The 25,882-nt window shown below is 59.4% G+C and overlaps 1 protein-coding gene across 1 annotated transcript in view; it reads right to left on the bottom strand.

Annotated features, from left to right (window-relative positions):
• AHDC1 (AT-hook DNA binding motif containing 1) overlaps positions 1 to 24,311 on the bottom strand; it is an 86,830-nt gene extending 62,519 nt beyond the window's left edge. Inside the window, exons 1-2 of the mRNA XM_051988067.1 lie at positions 23,734 to 24,311; positions 23,219 to 23,325 (exon numbers count right to left, since the gene is read on the bottom strand). The gene's annotated coding sequence lies outside the window, so the exon portion shown is untranslated. The remainder of the gene's footprint in view (positions 1 to 23,218; positions 23,326 to 23,733) is intronic.
• Positions 24,312 to 25,882: the final 1,571 nt, after the last annotated feature.

Genomic DNA, 25,882 nt, shown 5'->3' with positions numbered 1-25,882 from the left:
ACAGTCCTTTGAAGGAAGGAACTCAAGGATATCTAAGGTAGCTCAGGGTAGTTATAAGTGTTTCACAAACAAACAAACAAAAACTATAGAAGTGTGAATTATTATAATTGAAGGCTAAAGATGGAAGGGATTTTAGAAGTCACATTCACTAAGCATTTATTAAACACCTACTAGATGCAAGGCAATATACTTGGAATATAAACACAAAACGTGAAAGACTCCCTACTCTCAAGGAGCTTATATTCTCTAGAATGTAATCTAAAAAAGAATGGAAGAGATATTAATGATCACTTAGCCCAATGCCATCATTTTAAAGAGAAGGTCCAAGGTCCAGAAACCTTAACCTTAGCATTTACATAGAGCATTATATAGAGGTTTGCAAAGAGCTTTACAAATAGTATCTCATTTGATCCTCACAACAACTCCAGGAGGTAGATGCTATTATTGCTCCCATTTTACAGAGGAGGAAATTGAGGCAGACAAAGGTTAAAATGAATACACAGTGGGAAGATCAGATGAAAGAAAAAAGTTGCAGAGAATTTGATAAAAGGGGAAAAGATTTCCTAATAGTTAGAGCCATCGAAAAGTAGAATGAATTGCACCGAGGGGAATGAGTTCTCCATTGCTGGAGGTCCTTAAAGAGAGACCAAAAGACCGATAGAGAGGCAGCACAAGGTGGTGGAAAGAGAATTGAAAGGAGAGATTTGGATTCAAACTCTGCCCTTGTCACTAGCTGAGACCACAAACCACACTTTACCTCCCTGCAACTGTTTCCCCATCTGTAATATGGGATAGTAATTTTATAATACTGAGTTCACAGGATTATTGTGGAGATTGAATGAAATAAAATATTTTTGAAACCTGGCAACATGGCAAGTAAAGGTCCTCTCTTATTTTTTCTAGGGATGTCCAAAGCTGGCTTTGGGGCAAACCACCTCATAGATCCATTTCTTCCAGGTTTGAGAGGGGGGCCACAGAGGTCAAGGAAGACTTCCTAAAAAAAGGAAGGGCCTGAGTCGGGTTCTGAAGGACAGGCAGGAATTGGAGATGAAAGAACAGTACAAGCAAAAGTGAGAAATTGAAGGGTGCATTTAGGAGACTGTCCTGATCAGAGCAGGGGAAAAGGGGAGTGGGAGATTTGGATGGCGGGATTAACTGCAATCAGGGTATGGCAGTCCTTGAATGCCAGGTTAGGGAGATGAGTCCAGCACAGCACACAGTAGGAGCTTAGTAAATAAATACATATTGATAGATATGTTGTTGAGTTTCTCCTTGTAGGCAATGGAAAATTTGAGAAAGGAAGTAACTAGTCAGAACTGTACTTTAGGAAGAAGAATTTGGCAGCCTTGGGAGGATGAACTGGGGCAGAGAGACCAGAGGCAGGGAGGCTGATTAGGAGGCTATTCTGGTATCATTGCTCTCTGCCCCAAAGCTGCAAAGGTGCAGATTCTTTAGAAATTTTTCCCCAATGCAGAGAGCGTCCCATGCTTCCTCCTCTCTACAACCCCTTTATCGGGGACATGAGACCCTGTCTCTATCTTGGCCAAACCCTGCTAGGGTTTGCATTGGAGCAAATCTCTGTCCACTTCTGCAGAGATGGGTGGACTGGTATAATGGAGAGTCCAGACTGGGGTGGTGTACAGAATTTGGGGGTAGAAGGTGATTCACAAAAGGCAGGTAATGGGAACAGCTTTGATTCTGAGTTATAAGTGTGTCCTTCCTCAGACAATTAGGAAGTTCCTTCCCCTCCATTGTAGGAGGGAGGCCTGGTGAGGATGGAAGGGAGGAGCCTGAAGGGCTAGCTGGGTGAAGAGTGTCCCAGCAGGAAAGGGCCAAGGGAAATGTGGGGAGATACTTCAGGCTCCTCCTACATGCTAGAATGTGCGCCCAACCATATATACATGAACAAGGGGGAGTGTGCGTGAGGGAGGGGATGTGTTTAAAAAAGAGTGTGGGTTATGAAAAAGTGAGACAGAAACACAGAGATTAAGAGAGAGAAAGACAGAGGGAGAGACAAAGAATGAGAGAGAGAAAGAGAGAGAGACAGACAGACAGACAAAGAATGAGAGAGAAGGAGGGAGAGACAGAGAAAGACAGACAGGCAGACAGACAAAGAATGAGAGAGAAGGGGGAAAGACAGAGAAAGAGGGAGAGAGAGAGAGAAAGAGAGAGAGACAGAGACAGACAGACAAAGAATGAGAGAGAGAAAGAGAGAGAGAGACAGACAGACAAAGAATGAGAGAGAAGGAGGGAGAGACAGACAGACAAAGAATGAGAGAGAGAAAGAGAGAGAGAGAGACAGACAGAGACAAAGAATGAGAGAGGAGGGAGAGAGAGAGAGACAGAGAGACAAACAGAGAGACAAAGAATGAGAGAGGAGGGAGAGAGAGAGAGACAGAGAGACAGACAGAGAGACAAAGAATGAGAGAGGAGGGAGAGAGAGAGAGACAGACAGACAGACAAAGAATGAGAGAGAGAAAAAGAGAGAGACAGACAGACAAAGAATGAGAGAGAAGGGAGAGAGAGAGAGACAGACAGAGACAAAGAATGAGAGAGGAGGGAGAGAGAGACAGACAGACAGACAGACAAAGAATGAGAGAGAGAAAAAGAGAGAGACAGACAGACAGACAGACAAAGAATGAGAGAGAAGGAGGGAGAGACAGAGAAAGACAGACAGGCAGACAGACAAAGAATGAGAGAGAAGGGAGGGAGGAGAGAGAGACAGAGAGAGAGACAGAAAGACAAAGAATAAGAGAGGAGGGAGAGAGAGATGGAGAAAAAGAAGGAGGTAAAGAAGGAAGGAGACAGAGACAGAGATTTGGGAAGAGGGCCTTTTTAGCCAGGGCTGTGTGTGTGGATAAAGAAGGGAGGGAGAAGTGGGTCAGGGCTGAGCTGAAGGCTTCCATAAGGGGCTGCTTGCCAGGTGTGGCTCGCCCAGGATTAGGGTTTTGAGGACAGGGGCCCTCCCTGGCACCAGATTAGGGACAGGGAAGAGGCCTCCAGATAGGAGCTGGGTGTTCTGCCCCAGACCCGGACCACAGGGACTGTCCCTGGCTATGTGCTTGGGTGTCTTTGTCTAAGTCTGTGAGTGTGTGTGTGCGTGCGAGGTTTTGTCACAGACTGGTGAGCAAGTTAATCTCAGACTCCCTGACACGTGGAATAAAATCACGCTCCCGTAATGGAATCATTCGTCTTCCTGTCCAAGGAGAGAGAACAAACTCCTAGCCATGAGCCAGGGCCACCAGGAGGAGGTCCTCCAGCCAGGAACAAGGCCCAGGAGGGGATGGCCGGGGCTCCGCCCTCTCTGGCCCCAGGAGACTTCCAGGGGGACCCTTACTCCTAGGGCACAGGGGCAGTCTAGCCAGGCCCACGTCCCCACGCCTCCCCCACCCCTGCCCGAGCCCTGGCCCAACTCCAGCCCAGGGCATGTGAAAACAGGCCTCAAGGACCATTGAGACCTTGAGAGCCCAGCGTCCTTCCCTCCCCCCAGCCTAGCCTGTTTCCCTGTTCTGTGGCCCCTCGGCCCGGGTCCTCTCGATCGGAGCCCCCACTCTCGATGGTGAGCACATAGATCCCTGGGCAAAATGCCCACTCCCAGCCACCTCAGCAGCTCCACCCGCCCAAGAACCGCCCTTGGGGTATGTGCTGCCCAGTGACTGGGGGGGCAGCTGAGTAGGGGGATGAAAGGGTGAGAGAAAAGGGGGGCAGGAAGGAATCGCTCCCCCAGGCCCCCTCCCCTCTCCCAGAGGGAAAGGATGAGTTCCAAGCCAACGGGATTTTCCATCTCTCAGCAACAAGAATTCCTAGTGATCAGTCTGTGGGCTTTGGCAGGGAGCCCACCGGGGACCCGCCCCCTGCCCTGGGCTTTGGGTCCCGGGGCTGAGCGGCTCTGCATTGTCCATGAGAAGGGGGCACATTCTAGGCAGACGTTCAAAGGGAAAGAGGGGAGCCCTGTCTTAGTGGGAGCTTTACTGGAATGGGTCCTGGAACACTTCAGAGTCTGTTCTTGTGGGAAATCACAACCTTGAAGGCTTCGGGCCCCCACCCCCTGCAGCCTTCCAGCGCCCCCTCCCCCCTTCTCACCTGAGACTTCCTGGCAAGTTACCCACCCCCCAGCCAGCTCTGCGCCCTTCACAGCCCCTCCGCGCTGTCCCTGCCCGCCTCCCAGGGTGCACTGGGTGCGGCCTAACTGCCACCTCAGCAGGGAGACTAGGCCCTGGGCTCTCGGTCTCAGGCCTCGGGTCGCACGGCAGGAACCTCCAACGGGGTCCCCGAGGGCCGGCGTCCAGCCCCCCCTCCCGGGGCTGCGGTGCCCACCGATCACGGCACAGGTCACTGGGGAAACCGAGGCAGCCTCCCATTAAGACGGCAGAGGCTTCCTGAACTCCCTTCTCCTAGAGACCCTTGTGCGGGAGGCGAGGAGGAAGGTTGGGGGCGCCTGGGATCAGGTTTGGTGAGAGGTTACCAGTGTGGGGGAAGGGGAGCAGAGACACTCGGAGATTTATGAGCCTCATTCTCTGCCCTTAAGTTTCCCCTCGGAGCCCCCCCACCGGCTACACCCCAGCCTGGGCTGTTGCAGTTCTGCCAGGGCCCTTCTGAATATCTGTGGCTCCCGGCCAACCATGAGGGTCCCTCCCATCCATCAGCTGTTGCTGGGGTAATTTCCACCCCATCAGGTTACATTGGTGGCAGTGATCACCCTGATGCTATTGTCCGTCCCCCACCCCCCGTATCCACTACCAGGGAGCCAAGGGGACTGGGCGCTGAGCCATCATTGTGAGAACGGAGGAGGACCGCCGAGATGGACATCCCAGCACAGTGGCCCTCTCTCCCCCGCCGAGGCCGACGCTCTGCCCGGTCTCCGCCAGAGACTGTGTGCCCCCCCCCCCCACAGAGACTCCCCAGCGCTGTCGGCATGAAAACCTCACACACCCCACCCTGAATCCCATGGCCCCTAGCCTTCCCTCCTCAAAACCTGTCCACGACTCCCCGTGCGACTCTGGGGGGTCCTTCTCGGGCCGTATTCTTCTCATCGATGAGATCGGAAGGTTGATCTAGACAATAAGGATCTATTATTCTAAGTTCTGACATTCTATGTTCTAAGGATCTTCCCAGCTGGTATTCTGTGTTCTAAGACTGCTCTGACATTATGTTCTAAGCTGGTTCCCAGCTCTGATCTCCTGGGTTCTAAGGTCCCTCCCAGCTCTGACATCCTGGGTTCTAAGGCCCTCCCAGCTCTGACATCCCAGGTTCTAAGGGCCCTTCCAGCTCTGACATCCTGGGTTCTAAGGGCCCTCCCAGCTCTGACCTCCTGGGTTCTAAGGGCCCTCCCAGCTCTGACCTCCTGGGTTCTAAGGCCCTCCCAGCTCTGACCTCCCGGGTTCTAAGGGCCCTCCCAGCTCTGACCTCCTGGGTTCTAAGCTCCCTCCCAGCTCTGACATCCTGGGTTCTAAGGGCCCTCCCAGCTCTGACCTGGGTTCTAAGGGCCCTCCCAGCTCTGACATCCCGGGTTCTAAGGCCCTCCCAGCTCTGACATCCTGGGTTCTAAGGGCCTCCCAGCTCTGACATCCCGGGTTCTAAGGGCCCTCCCAGCTCTGACCTGGGTTCTAAGGGCCCTCCCAGCTCTGACCTCCCGGGTTCTAAGGCCCTCCCAGCTCTGACCTCCTGGGTTCTAAGGGCCCTCCCAGCTCTGACATCCTGGGTTCTAAGGGCCCTCCCAGCTCTGACCTGGGTTCTAAGGGCCCTCCCAGCTCTGACCTCCCGGGTTCTAAGGGCCCTCCCAGCTCTGACATCCTGGGTTCTAAGGGCCCTCCCAGCTCTGACATCCCGGGTTCTAAGGGCCCTCCCAGCTCTGACCTGGGTTCTAAGGGCCCTCCCAGCTCTGACCTCCCGGGTTCTAAGGCCCTCCCAGCTCTGACATCCCGGGTTCTAAGGGCCCTCCCAGCTCTGACCTCCTGGGTTCTAAGGCCCCTCCAGCTCTGACCTCCCGGGTTCTAAGGGCCCTCCCAGCTCTGACATCCTGGGTTCTAAGGCCCTCCCAGCTCTGACATCCTGGGTTCTAAGGCCCTCCCAGCTCTGACATCCTGGGTTCTAAGGCCCTCCCAGCTCTGACCTCCCGGGTTCTAAGGCCCTCCCAGCTCTGACATCCTGGGTTCTAAGGCCCTCCCAGCTCTGACCTCCGGGTTCTAAGGCCCCTCCCAGCTCTCCCACTTAAGATCCTGTCCAACTGTAACATTCTTCTATTGCTGCTTCTAATTCTTCCCTACCAAGAGGTCCCTCCCACCCGCACATACACAATAACCCCCCCACCCCACCCCCACCAATCAATCACCAAACGCCTATTGATCGATGGAGCCGGTCCGGGCTCCTCCTCCCCCACTTGGCCCCGGGGGCAGCGCTGGGATCTGGGTCAGGAGGAAGTTCTCCGGGAGCCTCTGGGGCCTCATTTGTTAGGGCTGGAAGGAGGGATGAGGGGAGTAACTTGTCCCTGCTGATTCACGGGGGGCAGGGGGAGCAGGGGCTTTCTGCCCCCAGGCTCAGGAGAACAGATGAAGCTGGGAAGGACCTCGGGGGACACCCAGCCCAGCTTCTCATTCACAGCGGAGGCCCTGCGGCCCGGGTCAGGCAGGGAGAGCCGGAGTAGGGCTGGTCCTCCCCGGCAGAGAGGGGCGGCTTCCGAGCCAGCCTCCCTTCTTAGCCTCCGGCGGACTCGGTTTCCCTAATTGTCAAGTGGGGGCCGCGGCCGCCCCCGCCCTCGCCGGTTGTTGTTTGGACCAAACGAGCTCATACGCGGCAAGCGCTTCCCACAGTGCCCGGCGGGTGCCCCCTCCCTGGCAGAGCGCATACAGCAGACACTAAGCGGGCTTTCTGTGCCCGGCTTCTCCCACGTTTTATGGCAGGATCTCTGAGGCTCCCACGGCCCGAAGTAAGAGGGCAGGAAATGGGGGAGCCGGGGGCAGGGACTGGCAGCTGCTGTCCGGGGGGGCACCCCCGCAGCGCCCAGGAGGAAGGCCGGCGGAGCTGGAGGGAGGGGGAGAGCCCGCCCCCTCCCACTGCTGGGGGTCTCGGGCTGGTGGGCAAGTGGGCCACGAGGCTGAGCGGGGCTGTGTGCAAACCCCAGGGAAGGCGGCCCTGCGCAGCAAGGAGTCAGGGGGCCACAGGGCGCGAGCCCCCCAGGGGCTTCCCGATCACCAGCTCCTGTTACGGGTTCCCTGGGACGCCCCCGGACACCTTCCCTCTACTTTTAATGAGCCTCATTAGTGCCTTCGCTGGGGCTCGGAGCCCCCAGACGGCGGGTTCAGGGAGGGCGGGGCGTGCCGGGAGGGCGCGCCAGCTGGATGGCACCGCCGCTGCCCGCCGCGGCACCAACCCCGCCCCCACCCAGTGGGCCCTCTGCCTGCGCCACCTGTCAACTGCCCAGCATGTCACCCGGACCGCCTGTCACCCACCAGCGCCTCACCCCGACCGCCTGTCACCGTGTCAGAGGCATCTGGCACCCCCGGCACCGGGGACCAGGAGTGGGGAAAGTTCGGAGGGAGGAGGGGGCTGGGGGCACCCCAGGGGGCTGCAGCAGCGCTAGGGCAACCTGGGCTCCCCGCCCCCACTTGGGCTTCCAAGCCGGGGGGTCGGGCTGGGAGCTGGGGGGGCACAGGGATGGGGGGTCGGGCTGGGAGCCGGGGGGCACAGGGGCGGGGAGGAGGCGGCCCCCAGCCTGGCCCTGGGGCGGCAGAGAGCCCCTGTGAAGGTGCCCGAGCGGGCTTGGCTCAGCAGCCGCCAGTTACGCCTCCCACCCTCATTTCTCTCCTCTCCCCCCTTGGCCCAGAGAGGGAGCAGCACTAGGCCAAGGTCACACAGAAGGAAGGCAGAAGCTGGGGAAAGGGGGGCAGGGGAGCGAACCTCCCACCCCGAGGTGATGGGCCTGGCCGCCGCCCCCTTCCCCAGCTCCTGTGAGCAGGTCCCCAGGGGCTGCATCTTCATGTTGCATTATTTATAAAATGGAGAGTGAGCAACAGCTGCCGCGCTCCTGGCCCCTGCAGGGCCACAGGGCCGGGGGTGGGGGCGAGTGCCAGGCAGGGGCAGGGGCAGGGGCAGGACCACAGGGTGGGGGGCGGGGGTGAGTGCCAGGCAGGGGCGGGGGCAGGGGCGGGGGCAGCGCTTCTCCCCGAGCCGGACCCCCTCCTGCTCACGCAGCCCCCGGCCCGTGGGCCCGGCCCTGCAAGGCCCCGGGGGGCAGTGAGCCGGGCTCCCCAAGGTCGGGGTGCAGCGGGCAGGGGTACCTGCTCCCCCTCCCTGCCCGCCTCTCCACCTCCACTGTCTCCTCCTCTCTCCTCCAGGCAGGCAGCAAGCCACAGGATTACTTCTGCATGACTGCCCATCTCCACAGGGGGGTCGCAGACCCTCCGCCTACAGCAATCTTTAAAATTCCTCCAACCCAGCCTCGCTCTCTCCCTGCAGTGCTCGTGCATCTGCTGCAGTCTGCCCGCCGAGCCGGGGCCCGACGCCCACGGGCAGATGGGCACGGCCAAGGCCGGCCTCGGGCCCTCTCCCCCGCCGCCCGCCCCCGGGGCCCCCTTCCTCCGTCCCCTCGGGCTCCGGGGGCCGCAGCCCCTCCCTGGCCCGGGGCGCCCCGAAGCCCCCTCCCCCGGGCCGCGCAGAGGTCACCCGGGGGCCCGCGCCAGGCCGGGCAGAGGCGGCTCTCGGTTCCCCTTTCCCCACCTCCGCGGAGGGGAGGGGGAGGCCGGGGCCAGGCGCTGTGCCCGCTGCTCCCTGGGGCCCGCCAGGCCGGCCAGAGAGAGATGCAATCAATGTCACTAAATTTTTCAAGGCCCCTAATGGAGCCGCGCTTCCCCTGGGCTTGGGGCGGGGGGAGACGAGGGGGCCCTGCCGGCAGAGGGAGCAGGGCACGTCCTGGCCGCCCACAGCGCCCCGAGCCCGGCGGGGGTCCCGCGGCTGCCCCCCACTTCCTGCCCTCCTCATTGCTACTAATGGGGCAGCGGTGATGAGCGGGGGCTGAGGGGACGCCAAACCCATCCCTGGAACTGAAGGTGTCAATTTGGAGCGGGGATGGGGGAGGATGGAGGGTCCTTGGCGTGACCCAGGATAACTGCCCCCCCAGATGCAAGAAGCAGCAGCCCCCACCCGGCCTTTAAATCACTCTTCTCTCCTTGCAGGGGCTGAGGCAGTTTCTGTGCATTCATAATTAGGGGGTGGAACAGATGGCGGAGATTCCGTTTAAAATAATGCATCTATTAGAGTAACCTTCGCTGTCGGGAATGCACTCCCATCATGGGGGCCGGGGGGCAGGGTCTGCAGCTCTGGGGGGCGGGGGAGACCCCTCCCCAGAGGTCAGCAGCCATCTGACTCCAGGCACCCCAAAGAATGCCCAAGGTGAACCATCTCCCAGGTGAGCCTCCGGGGTCAGCTTCTGGGGCTTCAGGGAACCGTCCTGCTCTGCCCCCCCCCAGGCCCCGGCCAGACCCAAGCGCTGCGCCCTGAGACAAGCTGCTTTGAGATCACGGTCAGGGAAGCTGTCTTCCTCAAACAAGAGCCCCCGGCAGGGAAGGGGGGGGACCGTTCCAGAGGTGCGGTCCTTTGTTCCTGGGGGGGTTCCACTGCCAAGGAATGTCTGGGTCTGCTGGGGAGGGGAGGGGAGGGCTCTGGGACCTGGAAAAGGGTTGGGCAGGAGAGACAGAGAGAAACAGAGAGAGAGACAGAGACACAGAGATAGAGAGAGAGACAGAGACACAGAGATAGAGAGAGACAGAGACACAGAGATAGAGAGAGACAGAGACACAGAGATAGAGAGAGAGACAGAGACACAGAGATAGAGAGAGACAGAGACACAGAGATAGAGAGAGAGACAGAGACACAGAGATAGAGAGAGAGACAGAGACACAGAGAGACAGAGACAGAGACACAGAGAGACAGAGACAGCTGAGAGACAGAGAGAAACAGAGGCAGAGACAGAGACACAGAAAGACAGAGACAGCTGAGAGAGACAGCTGAGAGACAGAGAGAAACAGAGGCAGAGACAGAGACACAGAGATAGAGAGAGAGACAGAGACACAGAGAGACAGAGACAGCTGAGAGACAGAGAGAAACAGAGGCAAAGACAGAGACACAGAGATAGAGAGACAGAGACACAGAGAGACAGAGACAGCTGAGAGAGACAGCTGAGAGACAGAGAGAAACAGGCAGAGACAGAGACACAGAGATAGAGAGAGAAACAGAGACAGAGACAGAGACACAGAGAGACAGAGACAGCTGAGAGACAGAGAGAGAAACAGAGACAAAGAGAGAGACAGAGACAGACACACATATACCAAGAAGTCGGAGCCATCTGCGCCAGTGTGGACACCGTGTCCTGGAGAAAGGGGTGTGTGGGAAAGGAAATGAGAGGGAATTGAGGGAGAGGGAAAGGAAGATGAGCGTTTTTGAGAAGTGTAGGAATCTCTAGACAATCTATATATGTACTTTGGAGGCATTGTTGGGTAGTAGGCAATTTAGGGAGAAAAATGAGTGGATCAGCAGGTGTTAGGGGTTTCATGTAGGAGGGTCTGGGGTCCTCCACGGGAGAATCATGGCTTTGCCCACCATGGCAGCCTCTAAACTTCCCACCATAACATCCTCACCCCCGTGTGTTTGGGGGTGCTGCAGCAGGAATCTGTATGTGAAAAGTAAGGGTGTTTCTGGGTGCAAATGGGCGCTTCTGAAGGGTCTGGTTGGAGGACGGGCTGGGGGGATCCTTTGTGCCTGAGGGAGGTGGCTGCTGGGGCTAAAGAGCTGGGCAGGGGAGGAAGCTCTCCGACCCACAGTGTGCATGCTGTCGGGAGGTGCTTGTAGGGAAGACAAGGAGACGAGGGAACAGGGAGAGTGTGTGTGTGAGTGTGAGTGTGAGCCTGAGTTGTGTATGTGTGAGTGTGTGTGTTTGTGTGTGTGTGACTGAGTGTGTGTTTGTGTGTGACTGAGTGTGTGTGTTTGTGTGTGTGTGACTGAGTGTGTGTGTGTGACTGAGTGTGTGTGTTTGTGTGTGTGTGACTGAGTGTGTGTGTTTGTGTGTGTGTGACTGAGTGTGTGTGTGTGGACTGAGTGTGTGTGTGTGTGTGTGTGACTGAGTGTGTGTGTCTCTGTGTGTGTGACTGAGTGTGTGTGTTTGTGTGTGTGTGTGACTGAGTGTGTGTTTGTGTGTGACTGAGTGTGTGTGTGTGACTGAGTGTGTGTGTTTGTGTGTGTGACTGAGTGTGTGTTTGTGTGTGACTGAGTGTGTGTATTTGTGTGTGACTGAGTGTGTGTGTGTTTGTATGTGTGACTGAGTGTGTGTGTTTGTGTGTGACTGAGTGTGTGTGTGTGACTGAGTGTGTGTGTTTGTGTGTGTGTGACTGAGTGTGTGTTTGTGTGTGACTGAGTGTGTGTGTTTGTGTGTGTTTGTGTGTGTGACTGAGTGTGTGTGTTTGTGTGTGACTGAGTGTGTGTGTGACTGAGTTTGTGTGTGTTTGTGTGTGACTGAGTGTGTGTGTGATTGTGTGTGTGACTGAGTGTGTGTGTTTGTGTGTGTGTGACTGAGTGTGTGTGTTTGTGTGTGTTTGTGTGTGTGACTGAGTGTGTGTGTGTGACTGAGTGTGTGTGTGTGACTGAGTGTGTGTGACTGAGTGTGTGTGTGTGACTGAGTGTGTGTGACTCTGTGTGTGTGTGACTGAGTATGTGTGTGTTTGTGTGTGATTGAGTGTGTGTGTGACTGAGTGTGTGTGTGACTGAGTATGTGTGTGTTTGTATGTGTGACTGAGTTGTGTGTGTGTGTGACTGAGTGTGTGTGTGACTGAGTGTGTGTGTGTGACTCTGTGTGTGTGTGACTGAGTGTGTGTGTGACTCTGTGTGTGTGTGACTGAGTGTGTGTGTGTGACTGAGTGTGTGTGTGTGTGACTGAGTGTGTGTGACTCTGTGTGTGTGTGACTGAGTATGTGTGTGTTTGTGTGTGATTGAGTGTGTGTGTGACTGAGTGTGTGTGTGACTGAGTATGTGTGTGTTTGCGTGTGATTGAGTGTGTGTGTGACTGAGTGTGTGTGTGACTGAGTGTGTGTGTGTGACTCTGTGTGTGTGTGACTGAGTGTGTGTGTGTGACTGAGTGTGTGTGTGTGACTGAGTGTGTGTGACTCTGTGTGTGTGTGACTGAGTATGTGTGTGTTTGTGTGTGATTGAGTGTGTGTGTGACTGAGTGTGTGTGTGACTGAGTGTGTGTGTTTGTGTGTGTGACTGAGTGTGTGTGTGTGACTGAGTGTGTGTGTGTGTGACTGAGTGTGTGTGACTCTGTGTGTGTGACTGAGTGTGTGTGTGTGACTGAGTGTGTGTGTGTGTGTGTGACTGAGTGTGTGTGACTCTGTGTGTGTGTGACTGAGTGTGTGCGGAGGAGACGGATCAGGAGCAGGAACAGCTGAGGGGGTCCCTGTGGGTGGGGGTTCGGGGGAGGGGGCCAAAGCCACCGGACCTGCGGGGGGCGGGGCTGCAAGGTGTGCCGGGCTCCGGGGGCGCTCTGGGGGCCGGGGGAGGACGGGTGAGAGAAGCTTCCCTTGCAGGGAACAGGCCTCTCCCGAGCCTGGCCCGGAGTTTGGGAGGAGGGAGCGGGAACAGGCCCCGGGTCCATCTGTCTGTGCCTGTGCCCAGGGCCCGAGCAGCGCTCCCCCCTCCCCTCTTCCTCGCTGGCTCCCTGGGGGGGGGCGGGCGCGGATTCCAGCCCACCCATCTGCCTTCAGATAGTTAGTGGTGGAGAGAGCAGCCTCCTCGCTGCCTTTAGGGCATTGCTATGTTTGAAGCATCACAGGCAAGGAGGGAGCTGGGGGGGCATGAAAACAGCCTTGTGGATTGTTCTCGGCTCCTCAGAAGCCATGACGCCAGCCGGGGAGAGGATGGGCGCTCGCAGTCGGGGGGGGCTCGGGGTCAGGGCCCCAGCTCCGGGGGGGGGGGCAGCCAGGACGGGCTTCTCCGCGGCCCCTCAGGGAGGGCGTGGGGGTGGGGGGTGAATCTGCTTCTCTTGCTCTCCCCAGCCCACCAGCCTCTTCCTGTGTGACTGAGGGGCCCCCACCTGGGGAGAGAGCCCGCGGCTCCCCTCCCGGCCGGGCGGCTCCTCCCCAGGCTCGCACTGGCGCTCTGCCCCGACCGAGAGGCTCCTCGGGCCCGGGGAGTGGGAGCGTGGGGGGGGGGGGTGAGTGTGAGTGTGAGTGTGTGTGAGGGGGTGAGTGTGAGTGTGAGTGAGAGTGTGTGTGGGGGTGAGTGTGAGTGTGTGTGAGGGGGTGAGTGTGAGTGTGAGTGTGTGTGAGGGGGTGAGTGTGAGTGTGAGTGTGTGTGAGGGAGTGAGTGTGAGTGTGAGTGTGAGTGTGTGTGAGGGGGTGAGTGTGAGTGTGTGTGAGGGGGTGAGTGTGAGTGTGACTGTGTGTGTGAGAGTGTGTGAGGGGGTGAGTGTGAGTGTGACTGTGAGTGTGTGAGGGGGTGAGTGTGAGTGTGAGTGTGAGTGTGTGTGAGGGGGTGAGTGTGAGTGTGACTGTGAGTGTGTGTGAGGGGGTGAGTGTGTGTGTGTGGGGGTGAGTGTGAGTGTGTGTGAGGGGGTGAGTGTGAGTGTGTGTGAGAGTGTGACTGCGAGTGTGTGTGAGGGGTGAGTGTGAGTGTGACTGTGTGTGTGAGAGTGTGTGAGGGGGTGAGTGTGAGTGTGACTGTGAGTGTGTGAGGGGGTGAGTGTGAGTGTGAGTGTGTGTGAGGGGGTGAGTGTGAGTGTGACTGTGAGTGTGTGTGTGAGGGGGTGAGTGTGAGTGTGTGTGAGGGGGTGAGTGTGAGTGTGTGTGAGAGTGTGTGAGGGGGTGAGTGTGAGTGTGACTGTGAGTGTGTGTGTGAGGGGTGAGTGTGAGTGTGTGTGAGAGTGTGTGAGGGGGTGAGTGTGAGTGACTGTGAGTGTGTGTGAGAGTGTGTGAGGGGGTGAGTGTGAGTGTGTGTGTGACTGAAGGAGTGTATGACAGCATGTGTGTGTACATGAGAGTGTGTGTATTTGTGTGTGTGACTGTGTGTGTGACTGAAAGTGTATGATAGCGTGTGTGTGCATGTGAGTGTGTGTGTGTATTTGTGTGTGAGTGACTGTGAGTGTATGACTGTGAGTGTGAGTATAGAGTGAGTGAGTGTGTGTGAGTGTGTATTTGTGTGTGTGACTGTGAGTGTGTGACTGTGAGTGTGAGTATAGAGTGAGTGAGTGTGTGTGAGTGTGTATTTGTGTGTGTGTGACTGTGAGTGTGAGTATAGAGTGAGTGTGTGTGTGTGACTGTGAGTGTGTGTGTGTGTCTGAGTGTGTGTGTGTGTGTATTTGTGGGGGGTATTTGTGTGTGTGTGACTGTGAGTGTGTGTATTTGTGTCTGAGTGTGTGTGTGTGTGTGCCTGAGGGTATCTGCCTGCCAGCCGGTGTTCCTGGGACGAGGGGGGGTGAGAGAGAGAAGCCCTGTGGGGGGGGGGCGCAGGAGCCACAAGAACAGGCGGGTGGGGGTCGGGGCTGTGAGTGTGTGTCTGGTCAGAAAGGTAGGAGAGCTCTGTCTCCCAGCCGGGAGGGAAGAGAGAAAGGTGTTTACAACTGTGTGTGTGTTAGTCAGACAGACAGAGTGGGGGAGAGAGAGGAGAGGGAGGCGGGAGAGGAGAATCAGGACGTTTGTGTGGTTTGTGTGACAAGTGTGCGGCTGAGAGCATGAGCGGCTAGCAGGAGGGAGCCCAGGATGTGTTTATCTCCCTGCCTGTCTCTTCTGTCTCTTTCTGGCCTGGCTCTGCACCGTGACCTTAACAAGAACCACCTGACTGGGGCGGGGCAGGGGGGCTGCAGGGCTCGGAGCTGGGAGGGCCCTGGGGGTGGGGGGGCCGCGAGCCCCCCTCCCTGCCCCCGCCTGCCCTCTCCCTGCCCCGCCCTCTCCCTGCCCCCCCCCGCCCCCGCCAGGCTCTTGGTCCATCTGCCCACTTGTGTCTGTGTCCGTCCCCACGGTCAGTGCCCACTCCTGTCTGTCTGTCTGCCTCCATCTGCCTCCGTCTGGCTGAGTCTCTGCTCCTCCATCCATCTGTCCACACCCGGCCTGGTCTCTGGGCTGTCAGGCCGAGTGCGCGGCCAGCCCCTGTGGTCAGTGATCCCCTTCCTGGCCCGGGCCCCGCTCAGGTGGGGGGGAGGGGGCCCGGGGAGCGGCTTCTAGAAGCTTCGGTGGCAGCTGGGCGGGGAGGGGCCGCAGGGGCCAGGCCAGCTGCAGAGCAGGCCCCTCCCCCAGGATTCCCCCCAGGACCCCTGAGTTGGCCCTGGGTTGGGGGGGCAGGGCTGGGAGCCTGAGGGACGAAGCTGAGGCAGAGAGTCAGGCCCCGGGGGGGGGGGGGAAGAAGCCCGAGTCCCTCCTGGGCGCCCGCTCAGAGGGGAGGGGTTCAGCAGGAGCCAGTGAACCCTGGGCCTGTGGCCAGAGGCGGAGGAGGCATTAGGACCCAGAGGCGCCGAGGAGGAGAGGGCACTGGGGGAGCCCAAGCCTCAGGGGAGGGAGGGGCTGAGACTAAGTGCTTCCTGTCAGCTGGGAACTGGGGGGCCTTCCCTCCTCCCCGGGTCTCCCGGGACCCTCTGGCTCCGGAAGGGGGGGAAGGCTCGAGGTGCGCTCGGGTTTGGCCCCTGAGGCCTCGAAGGCTCCCTGCCACTGTCCGTGAGGGCGCCAACTGCAGGCCCCTCTCCCGGGGCTCGCTCCCTGCCAGGCCCCTGCACCCCGGGCCGGCCCAGTGCCCACTGCCTCCAGCCCTGCCCCCAGCTCCCTCGGGGACCTCCCGCCGCTCCCCGGCTTCCCAGGGAGCTGACCTTCTACCTGCAAACCCAACCCAGGACCCCTCCTCCCCAGATGCCCAAGAAACCCAGGGAAATTCCTCTGGGCAAAGCCCTCTCCTGCCCTGGGCCGGTAAAATGGCACAATGAGAGTGGTCTCTCCCCAGCCAACATTTCTGGGTTCTAGGGCTCCTTCCAGCTCTTGTTCTAAAGTCCTTTTGAGTTTTAACAGTCTTTATTCTAAGGTCATTTTCAGTTCTAATACTCTGTGTTTGAAGGACCTCCCAGCTCTGACATCCTGGATTCTAAGGGTCCTCCCAGCTCTGACCTCCCAGGTTCTAAGGGCCCTCCCAGCTCTGACCTCCTGGGTTCTAAGGGCCCTCCCAGCTCTGACCTCCTGGGTTCTAAGGCCCTCCCAGCTCTGACCTCCTGGGTTCTAAGGGCCCTCCCAGCTCTGACCTCCCGGGTTCTAAGGGCCCTCCCAGCTCTGACCTCCTGGGTTCTAAGGCCCTCCCAGCTCTGACCTCCTGGGTTCTAAGGGCCCTCCCAGCTCTGACCTCCTGGGTTCTAAGGCCCTCCCAGCTCTGACCTCCTGGGTTCTAAGGGCCCTCCCAGCTCTGACATCCTGGATTCTAAGGGTCCTCCCAGCTCTGACCTCCTGGGTTCTAAGAGCCCTCCCAGCTCTGACCTCCTGGGTTCTAGGGGCCCTCCCAGCTCTGACCTCCTGGGTTCTAAGGGCCCTCCCAGCTCTGACATCCTGGATTCTAAGGGTCCTCCCAGCTCTGACCTCCTGGGTTCTAAGAGCCCTCCCAGCTCTGACCTCCTGGGTTCTAAGGGCCCTCCCAGCTGACATTCTATGTTCCAACCACACATTTTAAGTTCCCTTCCAAGCCCGACATTCCATAATTCTAAATCTCCGCGTCACCACCTTCTTCCCAAATCCCACCATCACTAAAGGTTACCAGTACCAAGGTCCTCCTGAGGACTATTTCCTGGAACCCAACTGGTGGGCCCCGGGATCAATCCAAAGATCAGCTGCCCGAGAGAAGGCTACCTTCCTTCAAAGTCTAGGGGCTATGAGCCCCCAGGCCACCCTCTCCCCAGGACATGTCTGGGATCGAATCTGTGACCCTCTCTGCCTCGGCTTCCCGTGCCCACCACTATTAATTGTTCTCTCGCTCTCACCTAGTTCCCAACCACCTGTAGGCAACCTTGGGGAAGTTCCTACTCCATACCCATTTGACAGATGAGGAAAACTAAGGTTTTCTCAGGACTATGGCACGGGAAGGAACGGGGTGGAGGGGACTCAGGGTGGGACAGGGCCTTTCTGTCAGAGGCCCCAAAGTCCTCGCCAGCTTCACTTGACGCCCCTGCTAGGACTAGCTGTGGCCTCCCCCAGCCTTTCTCCAGAAGCTTCCCTTTCCCTCCTGACTTCTTTCCCCAGAACGTCAGCACTTGCAGGGTCCCTAAGAACTCATCCCGTCCAGTCACTTCAGATTGAGGGGGACTGAGGAAACCGAGGCCCAGAGAGAGAAGGACTTTGTCCAAGGCCAGAACTCCTGGCTGACCCCCAGGCCGGAATGCGCCGTGCCTCCTGCCTGGCTCGGCTTGTCCCTCCGGAGCTCCTGGAAGGCTGACTCACTGATTCCCCTCCCCTCTCCTGCCAGCCTGCCAGCCCGCCCACCCTGGGGGGCCGGCCACCTCCGCTTCCCTAGGCCTGGCCACAAGGCCACCCACTCTCCTCCCCAAAGGCCCTGCCCCCTCGGCTCCCTGAGCCTAACCTCTCCCCCTCCCAGGGAGCCACTGGCAAGGCCCTGCCCGCAGGGGGCTTCAACGCCCTCGAGGACCCCGGTTCTTCCCCCACCCCAAGCACACCCTCACTCACAGCCTGAGGGATTCTCCGCCTGACCTTTTACACAGGGCCCCGCCGTCTCCCCTTCCCCCACATTGGCCCAGGGTTTGGAATGAATCGAGCCTGAGTATCTGCCCATATTGGCTTCCTGGGAGGAGAGAGGGAGGTGTGAGGAGGGGGAGGAGACCCAACATGGGGAGTTCTCTTCTTCTCCAAGACTGCAGAGCTTTTCTCATCACCAGCCCTCCTGCCCACCCCTGGTGACTCCCCCTCATCTGCCTGTGGCTCCCCCTTACCCTCCCCCGGTCCCTGGCTATAGTTTGCCCTTCACCACTGGATGCTGGGGCTCTCTCTGTCTCTCCTCTCTATCTTGTTTCTCCCTCTCCCTCCCTTTTCCCTCAGTCTCTCTCCCCTCTCTTTCCCTCTCTATCTTGTTTCTCCCTCTCCCTCCCTTTTCCCTCAGTCTCTCTCCCTCCTCTCTCTCCTCTCTATCTTGTTTCTCCCTCCCTTTTCCCTCAGTCTCTCTCCCCTCTCTTTCCCTCTCTATCTTGTTTCTCCCTCTCCCTCCCTTTTCCCTCAGTCTCTCTCCCCCCTCCTCTCTTTCTTGTTTCTCCTTCCCTTTTTCCTTTTTTTCCCCTCTCTCTTGCCTCTCTATCTTATTTCTCCTTCCCTTTTTCGTCTTTTTCCCCTCTCTCTTGCCTCTCTATCTTGTTTCTCCCTTTTCCCTCAGTCTCTCTTCCCCCCCTCTCTCCTCTCTATCTTGTTCCTCCTTCCCTTTTTCGTCTTTTTCCCCTCTCTCTTGCCTTTCTATCTTGTTTCTCCTTCCCCTTTTCCTCTTTTTCCCCTCTCTTGCCTCTCTATCTTGTTTCTCCCTCTCCCTCCCTTTTCCCTCAGTCTCTCTCCCCCCTCCTCTCTATCTTGTTTCTCCTTCCCTTTTTCGTCTTTTTCCCCTCTCTCTTGCCTCTCTATCTTGTTTCTCCCTTTTCCCCCAGTCTCTTTCCCCCCCCTCTTTCTTGTTTCTCCTCCCTTTTTCCTCTTTTGCTCCTCTCTCTTGCCTCTCTATCTTGTTTCTCCCTTTTCCCTTAGTCTCTCTCCCCCCCTCTCTATCTTGTTTCTCCTTCCCTTTTTCCTCTTTTTCCCCTCTCTCTCGCCTCTCTATCTTGTTTCTCCCTTTTCCCCCAGTCTCTCTCCCCCCCCTCTATCTTGTTTCTCCTTCCCTTTTTCCTCTTTTTCCCCTCTCTCTCGCCTCTCTATCTTGTTTCTCCCTTTTCCCTCAGTCTCTCTCCCCCCTCCTCTTTCTTGTTTCTCCTTCCCTTTTTCCTCTTTTTCCCCTCTCTTTCCCTCTTTATCTTGTTTCTCCCTTTTCCCTCAGTCTCTCTCCCCCCTCCTCTCTTTCTTGTTTCTCCTTCCCTTTTTCCTCTTTTTCCCCTCTCTTTCCCTCTTTATCTTGTTTCTCCCTTTTCCCTCAGTCTCTCTCCCCCCTCCTCTCTTTCTTGTTTCTCCTTCCTTTTTCCTCTTTTTCCCCTCTCTTTCCCTCTTTATCTTGTTTCTCCCTTTTCCCTCAGTCTCTCTCCCCCCTCCTCTCTTTCTTGTTTCTCCTTCCCTTTTTCCTCTTTTTCCCCTCTCTTTCCCTCTTTATCTTGTTTCTCCCTTTTCCCTCAGTCTCTCTCCCCCCTCCTCTCTATCTTGTTTCTCCCTTTTCCCTCAGTCTCTCTCCCCCCTCCTCTCTATCTTGTTTCTCCTTTTCCCTCAGTCTCTCTCCCCCCTCCTCTCTATCTTGTTTCTCCCTTTTCCCTCAGTCTCTCTCCCCTCTCTTTCCCTCTTTATCTTGTTTCTCCCTCTCCCTCCCTTCTCCCTCAGTCTCTCTCCCCCTTCTCTGTCTCTCCTTCCTTCCCTCTCTTACTATCTCCCTCCACACCCCCACTTCTCCTGCTCTCTCCCTGGGGGGGGGTCCATCTGCTGGCAGTAACATCTCTTCCTTTGCTCCCTCCTGCCCTCCCCACCTTGCCCACCCTGGCTTCCCAGCTCTTTCTATAGAGCCTGCTACAAAAGGCCTCGGGCCAGATTGGGTCTGCCATGTAAGGGGGTCTTTTGGACCTGATGCCCCCACGACCCTAGCCAGGGCAGGGGCAAGAACCTGTTTCACTACAGGCTCCAATGGCCGCAGGAGGCCAAGGGCACAGGCTCTGCTGAAACGCTCACTTGGCTTGGGCGCCTGGGCTTGGTAGATGGCATTCAGCACGGGGCACTGCCTGGGTCCCTCCTACCAAAAGACTCAAGTTGTGTCCAGGTCACTCGAGTTATTAAAGATCTGTCATTGGACGAGATAATTCCAACCTCTAAATTCTATACTCTAAGGCCATTTCTAGGCTCTGAGACAAGGACTCTTCAGTGCTGTTTGCCTCTGGACCCCCCCCCCCCACTCTTTTCGGGATAAGTTTTTTAAATGCATAAAATAAAACCCACAGGCTCACAAAGGAGACTAGTTATAGGGAAATGCTGTTATGAGCACATTTTTAAAAACCAGCCCCAAGCTCTCAGCTGCCAGGGGAAGGGTCCCCTGGTCTAAGGTGATTTCTAATTCTAACATTTATCCTAATGCTCTTCTCTCCCAGCGGCCCCTCAGTTTGGACATTTTGCTCCGCATTCTGAGGCTCCTTCCCGGCCCACAGGGCCAGCAACAGGCAGGGCAAGGGTAAGCCCCGGGGGTCAGAGCCCCAGGCCCAGCTGAGGAGGGCCAGGCCTCTTCCCTCTCCCCATGAGAAGCCTGGGCGGGGAACCCCATGCCCCCCAAACGCCCTATGCCAGGGCTGGGCAGCACAGCTGGGATCCGTGCCCAAGGAGCAGGCGCTAGGGAGAGGCCCTGTCCTTGAGTCTTCTCTACAAACGAGCCCCCTCCAGCGCAAGCCGGGAGCGGAGTGGGGGGCGAGGCAGGACCCCGGGTCCGGGGGCAGCTTCGGGGGCTCCCGCCCCCTTCCCGAGGCCGGCCGAGGGCCTCGCGGGGCGCAGCCTCAGCCCCCGGCCCGGCGCTGCCGGAGGGTGACCCAGCCCGCGCCTCGGGGGGCGGCGGGCCCCTCTGCCCCTCTGCTGCCCCAGCTCCCTAGCGAGCCCAGTAAATGGCAGGCTGTTTTTCTTTACGACACCAAATTACCCCAGAGCACCACAGCAACTTCCATCATTGCCTCCACCATAGATCACATTAAAAACTCACAGAGGGCAGCTTAAACACATTGCATTTGTTTCTCTCTATATTATTTCAAAAGTAACGGCATTAAAAATGGATTTTACTACGGAAAATAAATATCGGCACGTGGACGAGTAGGCCGGCTGGGAGGGAGGGGGCCACCAGGGGGAACCCCGGGCACGGACCGGGGCGGCGGCGCGGAGGCCGGGGAGCGAGGGGAGACCACGCCCCGGCTCTGCCCCCCCAGGGCCCCCAGACCGCCCCCCCGGGTTTGGTCAGAGCCTCCACCAGCCTGGACGGGCGCCCGTCGGCCTTGGCCGCCTATCAAAAGCCCATTCCTCCGTGGCCTTCCCCTCCCAGGCATCCGAGAGGAGGAGCTGGGGGCAAGCTGCCCGCCGGTCCCTGGGGGTCACTCAGGTTATTGACCCAAAGGAAAAATATGAATTCCAGTGACTATGGAGTTTGATTTTCCATTAGTATGAAAATAAATATGTATCTGCTCAAAGCCGGAGCGTCGATACGCGCGGGCTCGTGGGGGGCGGGGAGGCGGGCCCTGGGCAGTCTCCGCCCCTGGCCCCCCAGAGCGAGGGGGGCCGCCCCGACGGCGCTGCACATGCGCAGCCTGGGGTCCGAGCGCCCCCGCCCCCCGGGGCAGCCCGGCTGGGTCCCCGGCCCCGCGGCCCTCAGGCCCCGCGGAGACACCTGGCCGGAGGCCCCTGCTGCCCTCTTTGTGTCCCGAGACCAGAGGCGGGAGCAGGAGCAGGAGGGTGGCCACTGCCCGCAGGCGAGAGGCGCACAGGAGCCCCGGAGCCTGCTCGGGCAGCGCCTGCCACCCTGCTGCCTGGGCCCGGCTACGGTTGGCACTGCCAGGCAGCCGCTGGTGCAGGAGGGGAGCCTGGGCACTGAGCTTTGTTCCCAGCTCAGCCCAGACCCCTGCATTGGCCACCAGCTCGGGCTGGAGGGCCCCGGGCTCGGCGCCGGCTGCCTCTCTGGTCCCTCCTCCTCTCCTGGCCCTCCCGGGGGGAAGGACAGAGCCGCTCTGGCCAGGCCCCCCTCTCGCCCTGCTCCCTGCGCATCTGGTGCGGCCCGGGGGTCTGGGGCACCGAATCCCTGCCCCCACGGCCCTGGTGCCCGCTCCCCGCCCCGGGGGACTGCCCCTGCGCTCCACTCGGGCCAAGCCCATCCCCACATCCTTCCTTCCCTCCAGCTGGCTGGGGCCTGGCCCGCTCATCCCCCAGCCCGCGGGGGCCCTGGGGGTCAGAGAAGGAGACCCCCCCAGGCAGTCCTTCTCCTCCCCCGGCCCTTTCCTGTAGTGCAGGAAACAGGGCTCTTCCCTCCAGCCAGCCAGCGCCTGCCCCCTGCCTCTCCTCTCCACCTCGCCAGGGGGAAGGTGGGAGGCTGGCCCCTGGGGAAAGGCTTTCTCCTCCAGAATCTGCCAACTTCCCCTGGCCCCTGCCCCGCTGACAGCTGTCACTCAGGGACCGGGGTGGGGAGGGGCGGAAGCAGGGGGTCCGGCCGCCAGGGCCTCTTCCATCACTACCCAAAAGGAAACGCATTCAGGAGCCATTATTTATTTATTTATGCAAAAGTGAGCCGACTTTGTGAGACAGACAGGTAGCTGGGCCCACCTCCTGGGCTCCCCGACCTAGATTTTGGCTCCCCTTCGGGCCCCCCCAACGTCTCTCTCGACAATCATTGGTCCCCATCCCTCAACTCTCAGGAGTCGGAGGAACTTGGGGATTTGGGGGCAAAGGGAGGGAACCCCCTCCCTCTGCAGTCCCCGCCCCCCTTGCAGATCCTCAAATCCAGCCTCGTTTACCCCTCCCACAGTCGCCGTCCCCCTTCTCCCCCCCTCCCAGTCACATTCCCGAATCGCTGAAGCAATTTACAGTTCGAAATCCAAAGGCAGAGAAGAGGTGGGGAAGTGGGAAGGTGGGAAGTGGGGGGGCGGGGGGCGGCGGGCGGGGAGGAGAGGAAAGGGGCGAGAAGCAACACCGGGGGCCCGTCGCCCCAGAGCCGCGAGAGCCGCGGGGCAGCCAGGAAACCCGAGAGCGGCCCCCCCGCCCCCCTCCCCGGCCGCCCGGGCTCCGCCGCGCTCCCCTCCCCTCCCTTGCCCGGCTCTGCCAGCCAGGCTGAGCGGCCGCCCCGCGCGCAAACAAAGACAGACGGCACCGCGGGCACCGCAGCCGCGGGGCCGGGGAGCGACGGCGGGAGGCGCGGGGGGCGGGGGCCGGGGCCACCCCGGGAGGGGGGCCACACAAAAGACCCCGGCAGTCCTGCGGCGGGGAGGGAGGAGAGGAGGCGGAGGGGGAGGGGGAGAGGGAGGGGGAGGAGGAGAGGAGAGGGAGGAGGGAAGGGGGGGAGCCGAGGCTGCAGGACTCACCGAACTGCTGGGCTCCGTCCGGGGCTCGCTCCTGCCAAGCCGAGCCGAGCCGGGCCGGGCCTCCGGGGGGACTGCTCTCTTCCGGCGACGCGGGCTCTCGGCGGCTGCTGGGGAGAGTCACGGAGCCCTCAGCGCCCCTGGCCGCCAGCACTGACAGCATTTTTATCTCCTCGGCTCACATTCTCCTCGGCTAACTCCCCTGGACATGGTGGTCCCCCTCCCTCCTCCTCCTCCTCCTCCTCCTCCTGCTTTTCCTCCTCCTCCTCCTCCTCCTCCTCCTCCTCCTCCTCCTCCTCCTCCTCCTTCTCCTCCTCCTCCTCCTCCTCCGCCCTCCCCTCGCCCGCTCTCTCGCTCTCCTTTTCTCTATCCCTTTCTCTCCGGGGGCCCGGGGCTCGCCCCCCCAAAAAAAACCCCTTTCCAGCTGCCGCGCGCGCGCGTGCACACACACACTCACCCACAGTCACACTCACCCACAGCGCTGGACCACCCCTCCCGCCCCCTCCCCAACTGCAAACCTGGGAGAAAAATCTTCTCTCGGCAGGCAGTCCTCCTCTTCCAAATCCTCCTCCCCCGAGCGCCCCTCTCTCTCTCCCTGACCGTCTGTCTGTCCCTCTGGCTGGCTGTCTAGCTAGACTAGAGCCTCCCTCCGGGCGCGGGGCTGGGTGGATAAAGGAAATGAGGACAGAAAGCAGAGGTTGGCTTTGGGTGGTGGTAGCTGGATTTTCCCCCTCCCTCCCTCCCTCCCTCCCTCCTTCCTTCTCTCTCTCCTCTCTCTCCCTCTCTCCGTTCCTCTCCCCCTCCCACAGCCCCCTCCCCTCCCGCTTCTCTCCTCCTGCTGCCTTCTGCTGCCTCGGCTTTGTAGCGCTGGGGCTGTGCGGTGTCTGGCTGTCTGTGTGTCTGCCCCCTGGCCGTCTGTCTGTCTCCCTGCCAGCGTGCGGAGGTGCGGGCTGCGGGCTCGCGGGCTCGCTCCGCTTCTGCCGCCTCGGCTCGCTCCCTCCCTCTCCCTGCCCCTCTCCCTCTCCCTGCCTGGCTTTCTCAGGCTCCTCCGCCGCCGTCGCCGCCGCCGCCACCACTGCCTCCGCTGCTGCTACTGCTGCTGCTGCTGCCCCTGCCGACTGCGAGCTCGGCTTACCTTCCCTGCTCACCATCCGGAACCCCAGGGAGAGCTCGGCCCGGAGCATGCCGGGAGTTGTAGTTTTCAGCCGGCCGCTGGCAGCACCGCGTGCGGCCCGAGGGGGCGGGCGGTTGGGGCAGGGAAACGGGGGAACTGGGCGGGCTCCTGATCTGCCCCTCCGCGGTCGCCCCAAATCGGACGGTGCAGGGCCAGGAGGGGCAGCCGACCTCCTGGCTCGGAGGTTCTTAACACGGATTCCTGAACTTGCTTTACAAATGTAGCTTGAAAATTGCATTTCAATAAAATCGCTCTCCTTGGGAATCCTGTGGGTTTTATTTGATGCGTCGAAGCACGTTGTTCTGCGACGGCGGCCCGAGGGCTCCCCAGACTGACCAAGGGGCCCGCGGCACCCAAAGCCAAGCACCCCCTCTTGTCGTTGCTGGCGGTCGCCGCGAGGGCGTGGGAGAAAGGGATGCTAGTTTGCCAAGGGGACCCCTGGCCCTGGGGGAGGGTCCCGGGGAGGGCGAAGGCTGCCTCTGGAGACCCCGAGGTTGTTTTTCCTGTTTCGAAAACGCTTCTCTTCCCCTTCAAGGCCCAGCAGAGCATGCTGTCCCCCTTCCAGGGCCCCATCCTTTTTTTAGCGGGTCTTCCTGTGTCTCCCGGCTTGCCCCCCCACCTTCCTACCCCGATTTTTTGCCACCATCTCCCTTGGACCTGGGGATGGGGTGCAGGAAGAAAAGCAGACGAGCCACTGAGAAGGAAAAGCCCAGATAATCTCCCGGATAAGTGGGCGTGGGGAGATCTTCCCATTACACCCGCAGGGGGAGGGCGTGGGGGGCTGCGCAGGCTGGGGGGCTAGGCACTTTCCAGGGAAGCCGGCGGCAGGATGGGGCTCTGGAGGAGGGGAGGGGGCGGGGGTTCCCATCTTCTCTCCCCACCTCGGCATCTGGCTCCCTGAGCTTGGTTCTCTCCTCGCTCGCCTGTGTCTGGGTCTCTGCCCTCCTCTCTCCACCTTCTGGCCTTTTATTGGGCCCCATGAAAACCTTTATGTGGGAGTAGGACTGAAGTGGGGATTTTCTGTGAAGTTGCCCGAGTCCCGACTCCCCTCATGCCTTTCCCGGGGTCCCAGCCTCAGAGCCAGCCCGAGCTCTCCTACAAGGCCGCGAGATGTGTTGGGGGCCAGGGTGGGGCCGGGAGCTTCAGCCCCTGGCAGGGGACAGGGGGGTATAACCTGGGCCCGCGGCCCCCCTCGGGCAGTTTGGCTGGCTGCGAGCCCTTCTTCTCCAGTGGCCGCAGTTTTCCCGTCTCCAGAGGGGGAGGCTCAGGCTGGGTGGCCTCTGAGCTCCTTTCTAGCCTAGATGGATGAGCCTGTGAAGACGGGAGCTGTTACTCTCATTTCACAAATGAGAAACTGAGACTCGGGGGGATAATGCAGGGGAATCTGCGGCAGGGATGGGGAAAAGTCCCAGCTTCCCGGCCCACAGTGAGTCTCAGGGTCTCCGGGGGACTTTTCCCAGCCTGGCTCTGGGGGCTCCCGAGCCCCCCGGCCC

This window comes from Antechinus flavipes, chromosome 3 (assembly GCF_016432865.1).
Source record: "Antechinus flavipes isolate AdamAnt ecotype Samford, QLD, Australia chromosome 3, AdamAnt_v2, whole genome shotgun sequence".
Taxonomy (NCBI): Eukaryota; Metazoa; Chordata; class Mammalia; order Dasyuromorphia; family Dasyuridae; genus Antechinus; species Antechinus flavipes.
Note: the sequence above shows the minus strand (reverse complement) of the source record. Positions and strands in the feature narration are given on the sequence as shown.